The sequence below is a fragment of the Moschus berezovskii genome, chromosome 3 (assembly GCF_049115385.1).
Source record: "Moschus berezovskii isolate FMDL1 chromosome 3, NW_MosBer_1.0, whole genome shotgun sequence".
Classification (NCBI taxonomy): domain Eukaryota; kingdom Metazoa; phylum Chordata; class Mammalia; order Artiodactyla; family Moschidae; genus Moschus; species Moschus berezovskii.
This window is the reverse complement of record NC_142462.1, coordinates 90,912,967-90,934,159: the sequence shown is the minus strand read 5'-3', so window position 1 is coordinate 90,934,159 and position 21,193 is coordinate 90,912,967. Positions and strand designations below refer to the sequence as shown.

At 40.1% G+C, this 21,193-nt stretch overlaps 1 protein-coding gene across 2 annotated transcripts in view; it reads left to right on the top strand.

Annotated features, from left to right (window-relative positions):
• The first annotated feature begins 1,167 nt into the window (after positions 1 to 1,167).
• The window catches only part of RALA (RAS like proto-oncogene A), a 60,497-nt gene continuing 40,471 nt past the window's right edge, over positions 1,168 to 21,193 (top strand). The window contains exon 1 of one of the 2 annotated variants that reach the window (XM_055421157.2): positions 1,168 to 1,430. The gene's annotated coding sequence lies outside the window, so the exon portion shown is untranslated. The remainder of the gene's footprint in view (positions 1,431 to 21,193) is intronic. The other variant, XM_055421156.2, reaches the window with a different exon arrangement.

Sequence of the window (21,193 nt, the reverse complement as noted above, 5' to 3'; positions counted from 1 at the left end):
AACTGTATTATCAATCTGTCCAAGGTCATTCCTCTGTTCATTGCCTCAGCACAGCATAAGACGGTTCATGTTTGGCTCCTGTCTACTACTTCAGATTCATCTTTTTCAGCAGCCCAGGCTTGAACTTTTAAGTCCTGTAATTACTACTCAAGACTTTTCAATACTATTTGTTCCTTTGCTGCACGTCCTTTGTCAGAATCTGGATTTGCTACCCCACCCCTTTTTGGTGCCGTAAAATCCCCTCTTTAAAAGCTTAAAGCAGTTTCAGTCAATTCATCCATTCTTTTCTCTATATACCTTGATATACTACACTTCCAACCATAATTGTTTTCATTAGACTGGGCATCCTTTGAATGGACTGTGTCAAGCACAGAGCTGATCCTCAGTTGGAGGGTGGGGAGGCTGGAGAAGGGAATTAAGTATCAAGAGACAAGGCTGTAGCTGCTAACGGATGTTAGTCTAACGATCTTATTGCGAACCTGTGGATGGATTAAATAAAGCAAACGATTTAGTGGAACTACTTCCAATTTAGATTCCCAAATTACACGATGGGGCTGCGGGTTGATCTAAACGCCACAGCAGACATCAGAGCCGCAGTGTCGTAGGAGGCTCGGAGGTCCTCAGGAAAGGATCCCAGACTATCCGCCGATGCGAGTTCTCTAGGGATCAGCAGGAGAATAGGAGGCCAAGGGCGGCCACCAGATCCTCCAGCCAGGGCAGGCGACTGACTCATCTCCCGGGATTCGGCCCGCGACGAGCCACGTCGCCGGCTCCACTCGGGAAACCCCGGTCACAGAAGAGTTGCCTCCACCCTAGGACGCCCCGGGAGAAGGGGCTGCCCTCCAGAAGCAAGATGGCGGCCTCCGCTCTCCCCCTCCTTCCAAGAACCCCCTCCTGGTCCCGAGACGAGAGACAAGGACGTCGTGGCGCCGAGATCCGGGAAACTCAGCGAGGCCCGCGGCCACTCCCGGGCCCCCGGGAGGTGACTTCACCTCGCCGGCGCAGAAGGCCGGGGGTGGAGCCGCCCGAAAGGCCGTGAAGCCCGCCCTCAGCACTCAGAGAGTGGACACAGCAGAGCCCGCGCCCTCCGGCCATTGTTCTCCAGCCGCGACCCTCCACCCTCCTCTCCGCTCGCAGACAGGAAGTTGCTTCCCAGCCGGCTCCGCCCCACTCCCCAGCGCCCCGGAAGTGATCGGCGGCCGCTGCTGCAGAGCGGCCAGGAGGAGGGTGGATCTCCCGAGAGCCGAGCGCCCGGAGTCCTCCTCCACCTCTTCCTGCCGCCCAGGCTCCACCGCCGCCTGTCGGACTCCACCTTTTGCCGCTCCCGGCGCGGAGCCTCCTAGACTACAAGAGCGGAGCACTGTCCGGCTGGAGCCCGCTCAGCCGCGGCTTCCGGAGCCCACGGGGCGGCTGGCCGGCTTGCGGTGCAGGTGAGCGCTGCCCACCCCGGCCGGCCCGGGAGGGGTTGGGGCCGCCCGGGCGGCGGTGGGGGTGTGTCTGGGCGGCGGCGATCCGAGGCCCAGGCGCAGGGCCCGGACGCCGAGATTGCACCTCCCGCGTTCTGCCCGGGAACCAGCTGCGGGACGAGCCCGAGCTGGAATCCGGGGCGCCGTGTTCGCTGCTGTGCGGGCTAGTGCACCTCCCGAGAGCGGGCCGTTGCGGCGGGGTCCCCCGCGCCCGGCACCCCGTTGAGCTGGCCTCGTCGGAAGGTCACCCTGCATCTCTGGCCCGCCGCGCTGAGGTCCCCGCCTGGGCGGTGCCCGCGACCTGGGGGACCCGTCGCCGCAGTCCCCGCGCCTCACTCCGCCCCTCTCCCCTCCTTCCCTTTCTTCCACTCCTTGTCTGTTTGCGGGCAGTTTGCTTTTTAAACATCTCTGGTGGGGTTTTGTGCCAGTTAAAGGAACGGGTTTTACAGGTTGAAGTCATTAGATGGTCCGCACTGAACTAAATAGCCGGTCCTGGACTCTTCTACAGGTTTAGCCAATAGTCAGGAATCAAGCCTCTGAAACGAGGACGCGATAAGGGTGTTTTGAGCAAGGGGGTGTTTCCTCCGTGGTTCGTTCTAAACGTTTTCCAAAAGTGAAAGATGTGTGTGCTTCAGGCTGGGTATCTGTGTGTAAGTGGGCGGAGGTGACGGCGCAGAGAGGTGGCAGTGTTGTTTCAAGGTTTAGGGAGAATCAGGGAGTTGACTGGCCTTTTCTCGGGAACCTGAATGTCCAGACTTGTGAGAGCTCATCCAAGTGTCATTGACGTTGTTTGAGAACTCCAGGACCACGCCCTTCGTGTCAAGCTAAAAAGCACCTAATTTACGAATTGTGTCGGGAGCGGGGAGGCAGGGAGAGGATAGTTATAAAATATGTGTCATGAGTTAATTCTTGTCCTGGAAATAAATTCCGACTTTAATAATGCTCCACATATTGAATAACATTTCATTAGTAAACTCATTTCCACTGAAGGAAAGGTATTTCTCTTAGCTTATGTTTATTAGTGTATTTCAGTGTGTCTTATTTGCTTACGTTTTTGTCTCTATTAATGCAATATTATAAAATGACTTGTGATTCTTAAAACATACATTATTTTTAGTTTTTTAATTTCTTCAGGGTCAGAGTCATGTCTTTCTCATCCCTGTGCTTACATGGCATGTGCCCAGAATATAGAAGTTATTCACACAATTCTTCACCGAGTGAATGAATGTATAGGTGATCTCACAGTTGCCTTCCAGTAGTCATTTATTTTGTTGGGCTAAGGTGTTTTGTTTGTTTATTTGCGTTTTTGTTTCAGTTTGGGATAGTGTGGTACATCGCAAAATTGCTTATAATGTCTCATTTTTTTCCCATGGGTACATGAAGTCTGACATAACAAGTCCTCTTGTTATGACCTTGACTTACCAATAGCCACTTTCACACGATTTTTCAGCGATCCAGATGCTGTTCTCCAGTGTGTCTGCTGAGTGTGCAGTCATCTGTATCAATTATTTTTAAGTAATTCTTCATACAACACTTTCTTTGCGGGGCTTTCAGGGAAAAGGGGCTAATTATAGGAAAGGATTTTGTCTACCATTTGTGCAGGGAGATAATTTTTGCCTGTGGATGGTTGGGTTATTTTCACTGTAGTGAGGTTCAGATAAAAAAGCGCTGATACCTTCTTTTCTCTCCAAATGTCTGGTCCTGCACTGGTTTTCCAAGCTTAGCTTCTGCAGAACAGAAATAAATGTATCAGTATCACTTCTTGTATCTGTGTGTACCTGTGTAAAATGCACGTGTATATGGATTGCAAAGACAGTTAACTTTTAAAATATTGGATTAAGAGACTGTGAGTATTCGTGGGGAAAAGATTGTGATTTTGAAGAAGTAGGGAGACGGTTCATGGTTTTCATTGTTTTATGAAATTTTTCATTTTAGACACTAAGGAGACTGAAGCCTGCAGTTTCTTATCTCTGTGACGTAACCACTATACAGAGGTCAGATTTCCCTTATTTTAACAACTCTCTTGATAATATCAGTCCTCCTGCATTGATTGCCTGCCATGCACTGTGATAAGAACTTTACTTGTATTATTTTTAATCTCCACACTACAGGAGGCAACTTTTCCATAGTTTACTAAGGCTAAGTGAAGTTAATTGCTGGAAGCTGGGCCACTAGTGAGTAACGTCATCTGGATTTTGAAGTAATGATTGCTGAGAGCATTGGTTATTGCAATTAATCCTAAAAGACTGAGAAAAAAATTCAATTTTTGATGTAGCTGAGCTTTAAGAAAGCAAAGATACTGATCTCCTCAGTATTCTTGGCCATCAAATGGGGCCTGGGGTAGTCACTGACCCTGGCCAGGTGGCTTCAAACAGCAGCCCGTCTTCTGTTTATGACCTTTCATATGTTAGCTCCTTCTGCGTGTGCCATGATGAAAAAATGGTTGGGCATTGTTCATGTAAGTGTCCTGGAAGAGTAAACTATTAGGAACTCGACTTTGGTGTTTGATGATTACTTTTTACCTTTCAAGTAGCTGAATAGTCCCTATTTGAGAAGACTATTGGAGGCTTATTTGTAGTGACCTGTCCTGAAATCTTGTTTTTTAGCTCTTTCTTGGACCGAAGGAGATATGGGAACTTATCCTCCAGTCCCCATTAGTAACAGTTATTCTTTTTTTTTTCTTTAGCTCTAAAACATCTTTCTTACTACTTTATTGCACTCATAAGGATTTGGTTACAATATAGAAAAAACAAAATTAAAGCTCTGAGTTCTTAAAGATGTTTGAATAAATTATAGAAAATAATTTGCATCTTTGACTTATTACATCTGCAGGTGAAAACTTTATTTCTCAACATCAGAGGGTATTCTCTCTGACCCAAAAAGTAGGCTTCCATAAAATACATTAGTATTCTTAAATACACCACAGCTAGAGTCCTGTATCAGTTTCAGTAGACGGACATAATGCTTGACACACATAATCTCTTTGAAGTCTGGGATCCAGTTTCATTGCAGAGTTCACTTATTGAAACTAAATATCAGGGTTTGTCAATGTCATCTTGGAGAATAAAACACAGCAAGATTATGAAATGACTTCTATCCCCAAATACATTGTGAAGGTGGGGCAAAGATCCCCAGTTTCTAAATAGATCGTGATTGTAGTCTTCTAAACCACAGGATCTCTGCTTTCTTGTGCAGTTGAGAAGCTAACATAGTAATCCATTGACAATGAGGCTGCCCCACTACTGAGTGATTGCAGACGCTTTAGTTCTGCTGCCCTATCTAGACCTATTCTGGATTCTTGTAGCAGCCTTTCAGCCTCTGATTGGGGTCTCCCTGTCCAGTCTTTTCTCCACAGTTTGGGGGTTAGAGCATTCTTGATGCTCCCATGCTTAAAACCCTTTCATACCTCCTTCTTGCTAGTTAATAAAATCCAAATTCCTTTTATCCTTAATTTCATATATAAGTTTAACTTACACCTTTCCAAAAATTGTATCTTGATTTGATTTTTTTTTTCTCTCAACTCCATCCCTCAAAACAACAACACACAAAACGACAACATTCAAGACTGGGCTAGTTGCTCCCCTTGTGATCTGCCATAAAATCTACCTTATACTACTATGGACAGTGCCTTCATTAGCCTATTATGACCACAGTCTATAGTAACCTCATAACTACAGGTACCCATGCATTCTTAAAAGCCTACACAGGACTTTGTCAGAAGTTCCCAAACTTCCTCAGTTCTTAATGACATCCTTATTCCTGGTGGCTCAGATGGTAAAGAATCTACCTGCAATGCAGGAGACCAGAGCTTGATCCCGGGACTGGGAAGATCCCCCGGAGAAGGGAATGGCAACCCACTCCAGTATTCTTGCCTGGAGAATTCTGAGGACAGAGGAGCCTGGTTGGCTACAGTCCATTGGGTTGCAAAGATTTGGACAGGACTGAGAGATTAACACACTACACTACCAGTAATATCCAGTATCTTTCAATTACAGATGATATTATAATGCTAATCTTTGTTTCTTTGTATTGTTGAAAGTATATCTTCAGGGTAAATGCATATGTAAGATTTGTTAGATTTGCCAAATTTTTCTTCTGTAGAATTGTAGTATTTTGAATTCCCACCTGTGGTATATGAGTACTGCAGTTTCTGCTAATCTGAAAGATGAAAAATGGTGTTTCAATGTAGTTTTAATTTGTATTTCTCGTATTACAGATGAATTGAACATTTTTTCATATGTTTAAGGGCCATCTTTTGGTATGTTTAAAATTGTTCATGTTATTTGCTCACTTTCTAAATAAATTTTGGTCTTTTCTCCTCAGAGTTTAAAACTTATTTACATTTAAGAAGATTAGTCATTTAGCTTTCCCATATATTGCAGATACTTTGACCAGTTATCTTTTGGCATTGCTAGTGGTATGTGTGTGTGTTTTTCTTTTGACTTGCAAAAATTTGTTTCTGTGTAATAAAATATATTAAATTTATTGCATCTAGATTTTTAGTCATAGAGAGCCTTTTCACTACCCACAGGTTAGAGAGGAATTTAGCCATGTTTTCTTCAGTACTAATACAGTTTTATTTATAATGTAGAGAGCATTCAGTTCTGTGATCCATTTGGAGTATATTTCTGTTTTGATGTAAGGAATGGATCTGATTTTATCTTTTCCACATGACTTTCCAGTTGCTCTAATGCTACTTTTAAGAAAAAGCTTTGCCCCCTTTATCATGTACTAGATTTCCATATGTAATTGGGTGTGTTTCATTCTTTTCTATGTCTGACTATTCCTGTACCAGTAAGTACTACACTGTTTTAATCATAAAGGCTTTGTATATGATTCAATATCTGGTAGGGCTAGTTCCCCATTATTGCTCCTCCTTCAATGTTCTTTACTAGTCTTGCATGTCTTATTTTTTTAGTTGAACTCTAGCATCAGTTTATCTAAGTCCATTGAAAAACTCACTGTTTTTATTGAGATCGCATTAAACTTACTATTTAACTTAGAACTGATCTCTTGATGATGTTGGAACACCTTAATCTTAAATAAGCGAAATCTTTTCATTTTCTTAAATCCACTTTTTTGTCTCTGCAGAATGATTTATATTTACTTTATATAAGTTTTGAACATTTCATGTTTATTCCTACGTATTTTGTATTTTGTCTTTTGTTGTTACTATTATAAACAGAATTTTCTTATCCATTGTGTTTTATCATTGCTTCTCTTTGGCCCAGATATACAGTTACTTGTTGTTATTCAATAACTCAGTTGTGTCCGACTCTTTGCGATAATATAGTTTTATCACCTGTAAATAAAGGTTTTATCCTTTTCTTTTCCAGTGTTTATATGGCTATTTGTCATATCTAATTGCATTGATTACTATCTCCAGAACAATGTTAAATAGTGGTGTTAAGAGTGTCTTTGATAGTTATGCTGATTGTTTTATTGTATTATCTTCTCTGTGCATGTACAAAGATAAACATTACACTAGATATTAATTTAAATATGGAAATTCCTTGCCACGACTACAGTCCTTCACTATTTCTGTATACTTAATGTCGATAGATATAAGAGGCCAGAAGCTTGACTTACCTAGTGGGCAGCAGCAAAGTGTAGTGATAGTCAAGGTGAGGTACTGATCCTTAGTTTCCCAGTTCATGCAACCATTCCTAAGTTCTGTTCCTGCCTCTCCATATAATTCTTCCGAACCTCATTGTAATCTTCACTCAGCAAGTCATGGGTGCCACAGGTTAAAAGCAGCCATAGGTCTATGAAAATCTAAGAGTTTCCTTCTAGGCTTTCATGGTCTTTAAGTGTTTTCTGTGGGTAGCAGATGAATTAGGCTCACCTTGTATTGATGTGATTATGGCTTAAGTCCTTAGTCAATAAGGCAAGTCAGACTTGTAATTAGATGAGTTTATCCATGGGATGGCCCATGGTACACAAATATGGGGTAATTGTAGGCAAGTTTGTAGGGCTTGGGTCCATTTGGCCTCCAGAATTTATTTATAAATGATCTAGGCCTCTGGCTGGAGGTATATGTTGGTTTGGAATCAGATGCTGGCATCCTGGGTACGTTCCATTCACATGGCAGTTATGGACACACACCAATGCTCAGTCTCCCACGTTCTGGTGAATGTTTTAATTTAACTGCTATCTACTTCACCTAGAAAGTTCAAGTAGCATATTTTCTGCAGATTCTTATAATTTCAAGATTGTCTAGGTCCATTTTGTGAACTTGCAGTCCACATCTCATTTTCTGTTTCAGTCATTCTATTTCCTTTCCCGGGAGTTCAGGGTGGTGGGATATTTATTAATTTATTGTCCCTTGTGCCGAGGAACTCCTCCCTAGAAGTCCCTTCAGATCCCAGTCTGTGACCTGTAAGTCCGTCTTCGTTGTCCCAGAAATGCTGGTAGGTCTCTAGGTTGAGGAGCTCTCACCTGCCAGGTGAGTACTCTTGGTCTGTGGCCAGTTGGCTGTCTCCACTTTTTCCTGGGATCTGTGTTGCCTTTTCCTCTGTGGGTCTTGTTGCCTCCTTAGTCCACAGTTCAGCCTTGGGCAGGTGGTGGTTGGGGGCTCTGCTGCCTTGAAGATCCCCAGGTCTCATCCTCTGCTACATGCTGCTACCCTGATATCTGGGCTTGCAGTTGGCTGATCTTTTCTGTTCATTGTTTTTTGCCTTATTTCCCCTGCCCCCATTTTTTAAGTCTGAGGACATTTTATCTTCCTTCATCTTTCTGCCTAAAACACTTTCCTGTGACAGAAAATCCCTGTCCTTTGGGATCCTGAGTTTCTGGGACACCGGCCCTAGTCTCTTAGTGCTTGGACTATCGGTAACTTTACTACTACCCTGTCAGTCTCTAAGATCTCCCTATTTCATGTGTCTGCACTCCAACTGAAATAATTCTCTGTGTCTATTACTTCATTTATTCTTATTTGCTGAGCTTTCTTGATCCCTCAGAATAAAATAAAACTTGACCATTTGCTCAATCTTTTCTTGTCCTTTGCTTTGGCCCGGATCATTAAACCCACCCTTGTTTTTATGTTTTGTTCAAGTTTATATATATATATTTGGTTACAACTGTTTGAACTTTTTGCACATTCATTAGTCATTGATTTTTTTTTATCCTGTCAACTGTCTTTTTATGTCCTTTGCTTATTGGGGTGGGGATAGGGAGGCTGTTTGTTTTTTTTTTTTTAATGATGAATTTGTCAGTTTTATGTGGTATAATTCACATACCAATAAATTACTTTTAAAGTGTTTAATTCAGTGCTTTTTGTTTGAACTTCCCAGGTGAACAGTCCTTTTGATTCATAACAGGATTCCTGTCTTACATTACTGTGTCTGAATTTAAGCCATTAAAACTCTATAAATTGTTAAAAAGTACACTGTTAACAGATTGTGGTATAGTAAATAAAAAGACAAAATACCCAAATTAGAGTGGTGAAAGGGAATTATTCATATTGAACACTGACAGTGCTTTGAAGAATTGTTTGTACAGTGTTGACTACAAAGTTGAGGAGCTCCAGTTATAGACAGGAGTGATCAAATATGATGCTAGATATAATTCTGTGTTTCTGTTTAGGAAGGTACAAAGTGTAAGTGACTAAATCTTTTTAAATTGACACTTAGCACTTTTATGTATATGATTTAATTTGATCTTTGTATCAGCCAAAGAGATGACAGTATACCTCATCTCTGCCTCTTTCTGAAATGCAGAGAACTGTATCGGTGAGTCCTATTACATTTGCATTTTAAAATGAGAGTGCTCCATGAAAAAATGTTCAGTGTCACCAGTTACTGCTGCTGCTAAGTCACTTCAGTCGTGTCCGACTGTGTGACCCCATAGACGGCAGCCCACCAGGCTCCCCTGTCCCTGGGATTCTCCAGGCAAGAACACTGGAGTGGGTTGCCACCTCCTTCTCCAATGTGTGAAAGTGAAAAGTGACAGTGAAGTCGCTCAGTCATGTCTGGCTCGTAGCGACCCCATGGACTGCAGCCCACCAGGCTCCTCCGTCCATGGGATTTTCTGGGCAAGAGTACTGGAGTGACTTGCCATTGCCTTCTCCGGTCACCAGTTACTAGGGACATGCAAATCAAAACCACAGTGAGATATCACCTCACACCTGTTAGAATAACTTTTATCAAAAAGGCAAGAAACCACAAGTGTTGGCAAGGATGCGGAAAAAAGGGGATCCTTACACATTGTTGGTTGTTGTTTAGCCACTAAGTCGAGTCTGACTGTTTGTGACCCATGGACTGCAGCACTCCAGGCTTCCCTGTCCTTCACCATCTCCCAGAGTTTGCTAAACTTCATGTCCATCAAATCAGTGATGCCATCCAACCATCTCATCCTCTGTCATCCACTTCTCCTCCTGCTTTCAGTCTTTACCAGCATCAGGGTCTTTTCCCATGAGTTGACCCTTTGCATGAGGTGGCCAAAGTATTGGGGCTTCAGCATCAGTCCTTCCAATGAATATTCAACGTTGATTTCCTTTAGGATTGACTAGTTTGATCTCCTTGCTGTCCAAGGGACCCTCAAGAGTCTTTTCCAGCACAACAGCTCGAAAGCATCAGTTCTTTGGCTCTCATTCTTCTTTATGATCCAACTCTTACATCCATACTTGACTACTGGAAAAACTATAGCTTTGACTATATGGACCTTTGTTAGCAAAGGTTTGTTGGCAACAAATTTCTCTCTTTTTTAATACGCTGTCTAGGTTTGTCATAGCTTTTCTTCCAAGAAACAAGCGTCTTTTGGTGCAGCCACTATCGAAAATAGTATGGACACTCCTCAAAAAGTCTAGAATAGAGCTACCATATAATCTAGGTGTTCCACTTCTGGGTATTTATCCAAAGAATGTGAAAACACAAATTCAAAAACATGTATGCACTGCTAGGTTCATCACAGCCTTATTTATGATTGTCAAGATTTGGAAACAGCTTCAGTGCCCATCAGCAGATGAAGGGGTAAAGAAGATGTGGTGTACACAGACACACACACACGCACGCGCAGTCACACAAACATACAGCATGGGATACTACTCAGCCATGAAAAAGATGAAATCTTGCCATTGTGACAACATGTACTTTGAGGGTATTATGCTAAGTGAAATAAGTCAGAGAAAGATAAATACCTTTTGATTTTACTCAGGTGGAATATAAAAAGAAAAAAAAAGTGAAGAAACCAAACTAAAGCAAATACAGGGAACAGAGTGCTAGTTATCAGAAGGGAAGGGGCAGGGGTGAGGGCAAAATAGATAAAGGGGATACGCTGTATGGTGTTCTTGGTGAGCACATCGTAGGATATAGGAGAGGTAGGAACATATGTTGTGCAGATGAAATTTATATAATGTTGTAAACCAATATTACTCAATAAAAGCAATGTTTAAAGAGAGAATATAAAATGAGTAATCTTTTCCCCCAACTTTGTGCTTTGAAAGATTTCTTTTTTTAATTGAAGTGTAGTTGATTTACAATGTTATGTTAATTTCTGCTGTACAGCAAAATAATTCATATATATATATATATATACTCACACACACATTCTTTTTTTATATTCTTTTCCATTATGGTTTATCCCAGGACAATGACTGTAGCTCCCTGGGGTATACAGTAGGTCTTTGCTGCCTTGAAAAGTTTACAAAAAAGTTAATAAGAGTACAGTGTTGAAATCCAGTAGTTACTAATCACTTTATATTCCCCAGTTATTGTTTTGCTACATTTGCTTTACCTTTTTAAGTTTAGATGCTTTTATTTTTCTGGGTTGTTTGAAAGAAGGTTGGAGACATGAAATTTCACCTCTATGTACTAGAGTTTACATCTTCTGAGAATGAAGACATTTTCCTGCATTACCATACTACTGTTGTAATATTTAAGAAAATTGGCAATAATTTCATTACATCATTTAATATCTAGTCCAAGTTCAGATTTCATTAATTGTCTCCTATCGTTTTTAATAGCTGTTTTTTCCTCCTGATCCAGGACCCAGTCAGGGTTCATAATTTCTGCTTGCTTATTTTGACTTCTCTAGCCTCTTTTCCGGAGAAGGCAATGGCAAGCCACTCCAGTACTCTTGCCCAGAAAATCCCATGGACGGAGGAGCCTGGTAGGCTGCAGTCCGTGAGGTCGCTAAGAGTCGGACACAACTGAGCGACTTCACTTTCACTTTTCACTTTCACACATTGGAGAAGGAAATGGCAACCCACTCCAGTGTTCTTGCCTGGAGAATCCCAGGGACAGGGGAGCCTGGTGAGCTGCCGTCTATGGGGTCACACAGAGTCGGACACGACTGAAGTGACTTAGCAGCAGCAGCCTCTTTTCACTTTTTCTAAGTAACTTTTTGAGACATAATTTACATACGGTAAATTCACCCATTTTAGATTTACAGTGATTTTTAGTAACTTTACTGAGTTGTGTAAATCATTACCATAATTCAGTTTTAAAACATTTTCATCTCTTCAGTATAAAATCTCTTATACCCCTTTGTAGTTAATTCCCATTCTATGAATATACTACATTTTGCTTATTCTTTTACTGGTTGATGTACATTTGGATTGTTTCCCCTTTTTGGTTATTGTGAATAATCCTGCTATGAACATTCATGTAGAAGTCTTTAATGGACATATGTTTTCATTTCTCATTGGTAATATAGAGTGAAATCTTTAGGTTGTGTGGTAGGTTGATGTTTAATACATTATTTTGCATTCCCACCAGCAGTATTTGAGAATTCTTATTTCTCTGCATTTTCACAAACAATTGTTAATCATGTTTAAAAAATTGGTGTAAATAATATCTTGTTGAGAATTTAATTTGCGTTTCTCTAGTGAATGATAGTATATCTTTGCATGTGCTTATTATTAGCCTTCCACGTGTTTTTTTTTAGTGAAGTGTCTACTGAAATCTTTTGCCCAGTTTTTTAAAATTGGATTATTTTTCTTATTGTGTCTTAAGAGTTCTTTGTGAGTTCTGGATACAGGTCCTTAAATCTGTGATTTTCAAAGATTTTCTCTTAGAGTGTAGTTAACCACAAGCCTTGCTTAATTTTTCTAATTTGCCATAAGGCTTTTTGGAGAGTTGGAATAAAAGCTAAATCTTCTGTTTATAATTCTTCCATATAAGATAAAGCATAGACCCCTTTATCTTCATTCTGCCATTAAGCAGTGTGAAATTCTTCCTTTCTAAGCTGTAAGAAGCAAATAGAGACCCTGTAAACCGTTAGCATTCTTTCAGTTGTGAGTCAGAAATCCAGTTTAGGCTACCTTAAGCACAACAGAAGTGTGCTGGCTTTCTCTCCTTCCCCAGCTCTGCTTCTTTCTTTTTTTGTACTGGCAGACTGTGTGGTAGCCACATTCATCTCCAGATTCATCAAAGAGCCTGTCTCTCTCACTCATTTAAGGAGTAGAGTACTCTGGCCAGCCTGTGTTTCTTGTCCTGCTTTGTAGGCCTGCCCCAATATATAGTCCCATTGTAATTGCAGTAGGAGAGAATGGTTCCCACAAGGAGAGGGCATGCTGGCAGACAAACCATGTTTATGCCACTTTAAGGGCAATGGGTCATTTTTTGCTTACAAAAGTAATGAATCAGTTCAGTTTAGTCACTCAGTCGCGTCCGACTCTTTGCGATACCATGAATCACAGCACACCAAGCCTCCCTGTCCATCACCAACTCTCGGAGTTCACTCAAACTCACCTCCATCAAGTCGGTGATGCCATCCAGCCATCTCATTCTCTGTTGTCCCCTTCTCCTCCCACCCCCAATCCTTCCTAGCATCAGACTCTTTTCCAGTGAGTCAACTCGACGTATGAGGTAGCCAAAGTACTGGAGTTTCAGCTTTAACATCAGTCCTTCCAATGAACACCCAGGATTGATCTCCTTTAGAATGGACTGGTTGGATCTCCTTGCAGTCCAAGGGACTCTCAAGAGTCTTCTCCAGTACCACAGTTCAAAAGCATCAATTCTTCGGCGATCAGCTTTCTTCACCGTCCAACTCTCACATCCATACATGACCATGGGAAAAGCCATAGCCTTGACTAGATGGACCTTTGTTGGCAAAGTAATGTCTCTGCTTTTTAATATACTATCTAGGTTGGTCATAACTTTCCTTCCAAGGAGTAAGCATCTTTTAATTTCCTGGCTGCAGTCAGCATCTGCAGTGATTTTGAAGCCCAAAAAAATAAAGTCTGACACTGTTTTCACTGTTTCCCCATCTATTTCCCATGTAGTGATGGGACCAGATGCCATGATCTTCATTTTCTGAATATTGAGCTTCAAGCCAACCTTTTCACTCTCCTCTTTCACTTTCATCAAGAGGCTTTTGAGTTCCTCTTCACTTTCTGCCATAAGGGTGATGTCATCTGCATATCTGAGGTTATTGATATTTCTCCCAGCAATCTTGATTCCAGCTTGTGCTTCTTCCAGCCCAGCGTTCCTCATGATGTACTCTGCATATAAGTTAAATAAGCAGGGTGACAATATACAACCTTGACGTACTCCTTCTCCTATTTGGAACCAGTCTGTTGTTCGATGTCCAGTTCTGACTGTTGCTTCCTGACCTGCATACAGGTTTCTCAAGAGGCAGGTCAGGTGGTCTGGGATTCCCATCTCTTTCAGAATATTCCACAGTTTATTGTGATCCACACAGTCAAAGGCTTTGGCATAGTCAGTGAAGCAGAAATAGATGTTTTTCTGGAACTCTCTTGCTTTCTCCATGATCCAGCGGATGTTGGCAATTTGATCTCTGGTGCCTCTGCCTTTTCTAAACCTGCTTGAACATCTGGAAGTTCACGGTTCACATACTGCTGAATCCTGGCTTGGAGAATTTTGAGCATGACTTTACTAGCGTGTGAGATAGGATATTAATATCTGAAGTTTAAGGGGGAAATCACATTTGTTAGCTGATTAAAGTAGCCTTTACTCGTAGCCCTCTTTCTTACCTAACCAAACACAGGTGATATTTGGTTTAAGCTGAAACATTCCAGGTATCTCTCCCATGGAAGTGAGGGGAGGACCTACATTAACAATGATAACAACTTGGTAATTGTGGCTGAGTTTTCTGTACTTCTCTTGCATGTTTTTTTATGTAGTTTTCTTTAGCTCCCTGAGTGGGGGTTATAGCCAACTCTCTTGGAGTTCCTGCATTCCTACAGATTGCTGAAACGCATTTTTATAATTAGTTTCCTTCCTCTCTTCTTTCATTTACTTGGATTCTCAAGCTCTGTCTGTATCCATATGTTACATGATTCATCTTCAAAGCGGGTTTTTGTTTTTTTTTTATCTAAAGTAAGGCTTGTTCCCGGTTCCTTTTCATGACATTGAGTGTATGGTGATGGTGACGATGCTATTGATGCAGTTGTGATTTTCCTGCTCAAAAAAGAAAATACTTGTCGTCACTCGGAGCATTTCTAAACTCTTGAGTAGTCATACAACTGATATGTAAGTACTATCATGAAGTCAAACTAATAATTTTGGATACTGTGGCTCTTGTGTTGCATCTATACTTTTCCAGTATTCTTTAGGATTTATTTTTAGTGTGAAAATAAATGCAGAAACAAAAGCTTCTGATTTTGGACTGTGTATAAAATGTATCATCTCTTACAGAGGTAGAACAGGTCTTCAAAGGGCAGCTAATACATTCTTCCACTGTTTACAAAAATCTCCTCAAAAACTCCTCGGCCACTAGCCATTGCTTAAACACTTGTAGTGGTATTGTGGAAATATGTGTTATTTCTGGATGTCTTAATTTAAAAATCCATCCTTGTTTTGAACTGTAGTCTATTATCTTGTGGCTTTTCTCTTATTCCTGTTTTCTCTGGAGAAGCACTTAGCGCACAAATATGTTTTTGAGCCCTTGTTAAACAGTGCATCTGTTGACAGAATCAAGAATAGTCATTTTCACATGTACTTTTCTTCAAATAATTGAAGATGGCAGTCATGCAACTCCCTTGCCAGCTTCCCAAGTGTCTGCCTGTTTAGACACATCCTTCATGTATTTAGTTAGTTCCCTAACCGTCTTGGTCACACGCTTCTAAAAATAATACAGCAACATTCACTTATTTGGGGTCAAACTTTACAACTTGAAATATGAAATGTACTTAGGGAGAAGAAAATGACTAGAATTTGTAGCTTTCCTTCCATGGCCAGGCCCTGACCCAAGCATTTCAGATTCATTATTTCCATTTAATCATCCAGACACAACCCTATGAGGTAGAAGATGTTCCCCGTTGCGAATTAGAAAGTACAGTTTCAAAACAAACGGGGGGGGGGGTGGGTAAAAGATACCTTGAACATCCAAAGTAGAAAGGTAAGGCCCCAACAGTAAAGGCTGTTGTGTGTCCAGTGCTCAAGAGAATAGTAATGGATCTTTCAGAACCTTCTTACTCTTATTTTATATCTAATGCAATAAGCCTGGTAATTTGCTTCCAGACAGTTTTTTTCGGGATGGGGGGGTGCTCTGAAGGCACGTAGGCAGTTAGTGATCCGTGAGGGTCAACTGTGAAAGGAAGGGATGCTGCAGAAAGACTATAGCATGACAGTAGAAGTTAGAGTTCCATCTTCTGCTGCTGCTGCTGCTGAGTCACTTCAGTCGTGTCCGACTCTGTGTGACCCCTTAGACGGAAGCCCACCAGGCTCCCCTGTCCCTGGGATTCTCCAGGCAAGAACACTGGAGTGGGTTGCCATTTCCTTCTCCAATGTGTGAAAGTGAAAAGTGAAAGTGAAGTCGCTCAGTCGTGTCCGATCTTCTAGAGCTGTTGAATCTAGGAAAAACTGCCCTAAATTCATAGTCGCCTCGGAGAACAGGGTGATAGTTGATTATTATGATTCTGGGTTATCAAGAAAAAAATTTTTAACTGTTCAGTTAAGTTGAAGAATTTGTGAGACATGAAATTCTGAACTCAATTTTTGTCAAATACAACTCAGAAATTAAAATATCATCCTATCCAAATACCGCTTCTGATGGCTAAGTTGCTTATTTTGATTATTGTTGAGAAATTCTCATGATTATTATTATTATTTTTTGATGTGCGTATGCATATGTGTGCACATGCTTAGTCGTGTCCAACTCTTTGCAACCCTGTGGATTGTAGCCCACCAGGCTCCTCTCTCCGTGGGATTTTCCAGGCAAGAATACTGGAGTGTGTTGCCATTTTCCTGCTCCAGGGGATCTTGCCATCCCAGGGACAGAACCCATGTCTCTTGCATCTCCTGCATTGGCAGACAGGTTCTTTACCACTGCAGCAGATGTGTGTATATTGAGTGTTAAGTATACTTGGTAAACAGGAGATATCACTCTTTGGTGATTTGGGGAGTGAAACTTTACCTTTTATAGCTTTGATTGGATTCCCAGGGTTTTCCCATCTTGGATGTATTAAGGTTTATCACAACTTGACTGGTCCACGTCCCCTGCTGTAAGTTACTGAGTATTTAGAGAATGCTGTTATTAGACTAAGTGAAACATAATTTAGATTTTTAAATAAAAATATATGTGAATACTTTTAAGATTATCTAGTTAACAGTTGCTTGCTTTTTTCTTAAATTAGGAAGTAAAGTAAGAAGATTATATTACTCCAGAAATACTTTAGTTTCAGCCTTCATCTCATTTTCCTCCAAATCCCAGCTGTCTATTTGGTTGTTCTTGCAATGTAAGTAGTGAAATAGCTACTGTGTTTTATTCTTATGAGTTTAAACTGTATATAATTTTTTTACATCTTTAAAGCTTTGATACAAATATTAACAATTTGTTCTTCAATCAAAAAGGACTAGTTAAAATGTACAGTCCAGCATATTTATAGGGTCTTTTTTTGGTTGTTTAAAACTCAGGAGTAATCCTTATCAGAGCATTACTGCCATAGAGAACTGTAAGATAGTAAGCTTATCTGTGTTCTTAGTGAAATTTTAGTAACTTCTTAAGAACAATGTTGTCATGCAGTGTAGAATGTATGTCATCATCTGACAGATTTGTGCAAAAGGTAGGAAACTGTTTCTGCTTATGTTTTGCCTTTTGCTGTTTCTTTACTGATAAATCAAGAAGTATATGACCAGGTTTCCTTAACTCTTAAATCTTAAAAACATGAAGTGCTCTTTTGATTATAATTGTAGCATCATTTGGGTCAGAATTCGTTTTCAACTTAATGTCAGTATAAAGTATTATCAGTTACAATAAAGCTCTTGGGCCAAGGATAAACAGCACCAAATTTCCTTTTTGTAGGTTATTTTTGTTATATTAGTCAATAAACCTCTGTTTGAAATCTGTGTCACAGTGTCACAGTCAGGCAGATGGGTTCAAAAAGAAACATTCCCTTTTAAGGCAGTCATATGAAAGTACTTTTGAGATGAAAGTTGTTACTAATGTGTGTTTTCTTTAGTCCAAAACTGGGACATGATGGCACAAATGGTCTCATAAATGAAGTGAAAAAGAGAAGAAAGACAGTAATTGAGCGGTTTTTTTTTCTTTAGAAATTATAGTTTTTAAAAAAAAATATTTGAAGCTCATAAACATCCATTTATTCTCAGTACAGTGTAAAGTTTTGAATAGAAATATAGAACATTTGGGGGGAGACAGTAGGTATGGTGAATATTGAACATAAGTTTTGTTTAATAAAATATTTATTGAGTGAATAAGCACTGTTGTGTGCCAGGCACATAAGAGGGAAGGCACTTAACCCCCACTTAAGCAACAGGGAGCACTCCCCAGAAGTGACCACAGGAGAATGAATAGGAGTTTGATAAAGGAGATGAATCACGTTGAGTTGGACATCAAGTGTTCAGAACTAGTGAGTAAAATTCATGCCGTGCCTTTTAGAGGGAGCGTGGTGAATTCCTGAGGGGTAAGGTAGGGAAGCAGAAAGGGCCCAGGGGAGAGGATTGGGAGAGTTGTGGGCAGATCTTAAAGCTCCTCATTTCAGGCCTCTGGGGGGCCACTGGAAAAATTTAAGAAGCATCATGATCAAGTTTTCCTTTTGAGTGTTCTCTGCAGCAGTGTTTCTGAAATGATCTCTGATAAAGGTCTATTTTTTAAGTTTTCTGTATATAGCAGACTGATACTTTGGTAAAATATAGTAAAAAATACTAGAAAAATGAAAATTTAAGAAGACAGAAAACAAGCCCATTTTAAAAATTAAGTTGAACAAATATAAAATTATGTCAGGTTCCTCTTTGAGTTTCTAAATGTATACTCTAAAATTGGTTCTTTCCTGTACTTGAACTAGTTATGCTTTGAGTACCTCTCCTGCAGAGGAGTAATCTCTTTTTGATCATGTACCCCCATCAATACAGAATTCTGGAAACTCTCATGTGTATATTTACTTTCAAATCATGTACATGTGCTACTGTGCAATTATACGATGTGTGCCATAAACTGTAAATACAAATTGAAAAACAACAAGAGATTGTATTAGCTATTTTAAATGAAAATGTTTCATTCTTAGTAGTTAAAAAAAACTTTGCACTAAAATATTGTTTAGTGAGAGCAGTGTAATTAAATGCTTCATTACAGCTTTTGAAAGACTTGGTTCATTCATGAAAATAATCAGTGTATTAAATCATCATATTGTGTACTTTGTATATAATTCTACTGTCAATTATATTTCAATAAAGCTGAAAAAAATAAGTAAGAAATAAATTGTCTCGGCTCTCTTCCAGATGATGCCAGACCATAATATATATAAGAACACCTGCACACATGGGGTCTTCTTTCTAGTGGAGGTTATTAACACTTCATGATTCAAAGGCCTGGTTTTAGGGTTGAGTTTGTTTTGTATTTGTTGTAATGGCTGTCATAGTTGAAATAAGTGCTTTATAAAGTATGTAGATCAAAATGGGGGAACTGTGTTGTTGGGTGTGTTTCCTTAGTAATGGATCTCAGTTTTCAGTTTCATCCAGCAGTTAATGACAGATTTTATATGAAGTTTGTCTTGCTCATTTTCTTTTCCCCTGATGTAAGTCAGTTCTTACAGACTCATCAGAATGTCTTCACTTTGTGTGTGTGTGTGTGTGTGTGTGTGTGTGTTTAATCAGTGTATTCAAAATCCAGTGAAACTGTAGATTTACACAGGTTAGGAATTTTCAAATTGGTATTCAGGTGAGATGTGGAGTGGGCATATTACATTTATAAGGGTACAAACTTGTCAACTCTTCCTGTATACATTCACTAATACAACACTGTCTTTATAAGTTTCTAATAAGTCTTCTTAGTCAATATAATAAGAGTCAGCAAATATTTTCTTAAGGGGCCAAGTATTAAATGTTGTAGGTTTTGCAGGCCAAATGGTCTGTTACAGTACACACCTTAGCCACTGTAAATAGAAGGCAGCCATAGATAATACATCAATAATTTGGAATTACTATGTCCCAGTAAAAGTTTATATACAAAGAAGCATTTTGCTGTGAACCTGAACTGCTCTAAAAAAATGAAACCTATTAAAAAGAAGTGAAGGCAGAAAAAAAACAGCATCACTTTTTTGTTCTTCCTGCCAGAGATGCATAACCTGAATCTGATCATCATAACAATTCACTTAAGGGACATTCTATGAAATAATTGGTCAGTAATCTTTAAAATTCCCAACTTCATGAAAGTCAAAGAAAATATTAAGAATTCTTCTAAACTGAAGGTGACCAAAGAGATATGACTACTAAATGCAGTGCACGATTCTAATCCAGTGCAGAATCTTAGATAAGGTCTGAGGATTCTCTGGTAGAAGTGTCTTCATGCTGACTTCCCAGTGATGGTGGCTGCGTTATGATTTGTAGATGCTCATCCTCATTTGTTGGAAATAAATGCAGAGGTGTTCAAGTGATATAGAGTGAGCAACTTACTATCAAATAGCACAGGGAAAAAATCTTTTTGGGTTATACTTGCAACTTTTCTATAAATTTGAGATTATTTTAGCATCTTAAATGTATATATCATTAAAAGTAAAATAGATTTATTGGCAGGACAGTCTAGTTTGACAACCTCCTACATACTTTGACGCTGTTTTGGATATTCTTGATGTTACTGTTTCCATACAGATTTTAAAATCAGTTTATCAGTTTCCACCAAAAAGAAAAATCCTGCCAGGATTTTTATTGAGATCGAGTTGAGTCTGTAGATGAATTTGGGGGGGGATTGATACTTTTGCAATAATGTGAGTTCCAGTCCATAAACATGACTTAGAGCAGTATTTAGATGGTCTTTACATTTTCTTAGCAGTGTTTTATAGTTTTCTGTGTAAAGTTTTTTGTGGTTGCTATCCTCTAAAATGCCCACCAGAGATTTTTGCCTCTTGGTATTCATACATACCCTTACACATTGAGTAAGGGAGTAAGATTGACCAAATGACATTGTATGACTTCCAAGACTAGATCATAAAAGACATTTCAGCTTCAGCCTTGCTGTCTTGGATCACTTACATGAAGGAAGCCAGCTATTATGTTATGAGGACTTCAAGCAGCCCAGTGAAGAGGCCCAGATGGTGAAGCACTCTTGAGGTCTCCTGCAACAGCCATGTGAGAACCATCTTGGAAGCAGCGTGTCCAGCTCTGTTTAAGCCTGCAGTCTTAAGACCGCAGTCTGCCAGCATCCTGACTGCAACCTCGTGAGAGTCCCTGAACTACTAGCCCCACCTAGCAAAGCTGCTCAAACTCTAAGATAATAAGTGTTTGTTATTCTAAGCCACTAAGTTTTAGATTAATTTATTATGGAGCAATAGATAACTAGTAATGAAGACTCTTGAGAGTCCCTTGGACTGC